We start from the raw sequence: 1,403 nt of genomic DNA, 5'->3' as shown, positions 1-1,403 counted from the left end.
TATGGAAGGTGGAACTTCTCAATCCACGCGTACGCGTGCATGGCGCGCTCGCGTGGATGGTCCAAAACGCTTGATGCACGCGTACGCGTACAGTGCGTGTACGCGTGGATGGTGCTCTGTTTTTCAAAATTTTTCTATGTTTTTGCACCAATCTAAGCATTCCAAACCTCCAAGCAGCTACCAAAATACCATAAAACCTTATTTAACATATTAAACTACCAAATATACTCAACTAACTAAACAAAACATGAAATTAGACTAATTCTACCAAATATTTACAAAAGAGAAAATGAAAAGATTTTACCATGGTAGGGTGTCTCCCACCTAGCACTTTTATTTATTGTCCTTAAGTTGGACTTTGGGGAGCTCCTCATCAAGGTGGCTGGTGGATTGTGCTTGTAATCATCTTGGAATTTCCACCAATGCTTGGACTTCCAATAAGCTCCATCATTCAAGATTAATATCCCCAAGCTTTGATGGAGTTCTTCACAAACCATGGGCTCCCAATGTTGATCCTCATGTGTTCCCGGATCCCATATTTTGTTTTCACACCCATCTCCAAGTTGATTATCATTAATCCATGTGGGTGGTGAGCGAGGTGAATTCTCAACAAAGTGACCAAACATCTTTCTAGACCCATGTACTCTAGTTATACACCAACCTTTGCTATCAAGCTTTGGACATGTGACCATAATGAACCTAGGATAATGCTTCCAACCACTAACCATCTCCTTTTTACTCTTAAAGCCACAAATATATCTAAGTTGACCATCTGTTTCAAGCAGACCATATTCAAGGGAAATAATAAAGCTTGAGTATAAGGAACTTACCCACTTGAATGAGAGAGTGGATGGTGGTGGCTTGGGGAGAGGTATTTCCAATGTGCTAGTAAGCTCCACTCCCTTGTTTTCGTCCTTGATTGCCTCCACCTCCTCAACGCTTTCAAATCCAACCGGAGAAGGTTCTTCATGCTCAAAGGATTCTTCACCACTAAGACTTGATCCTTGATCTTCATCACCAAGGAAACTCAATTCTTTCTCTATCCCATCCAAGTCTTCATATGGAATATGCCTTGGAAGGTGTGCACTTTCCTCCCTAGCATCAATTTCAATCATCTTGGAGGGATTTTCTTCAACTCTATGTTCCCATGGAAGCTCCGCATCTCCTAAGTCTTCTACCACTTCTTTCTTGTCTTCAACAATTAAAGCTTCCTCCAATTGTTCTAATACAAAGCAACTTCCTTCATTTCCCACCGGAGTTTCCAATCTCTCCTTCATGCTATGTTCTTCATTCGATTTTCCACATATAGCCATGGGAGTTCCTTGAGTGTTCAAGCATTGGGAGGCTAATTGATTTGTTACTGCATCCAAGGCGGCCATGAAATTTTGCACATCCCTTTTCAT

This window comes from Arachis duranensis, chromosome 10, assembly GCF_000817695.3.
Source record: "Arachis duranensis cultivar V14167 chromosome 10, aradu.V14167.gnm2.J7QH, whole genome shotgun sequence".
NCBI lineage: Eukaryota > Viridiplantae > Streptophyta > Magnoliopsida > Fabales > Fabaceae > Arachis > Arachis duranensis.
Note: the sequence above shows the minus strand (reverse complement) of the source record.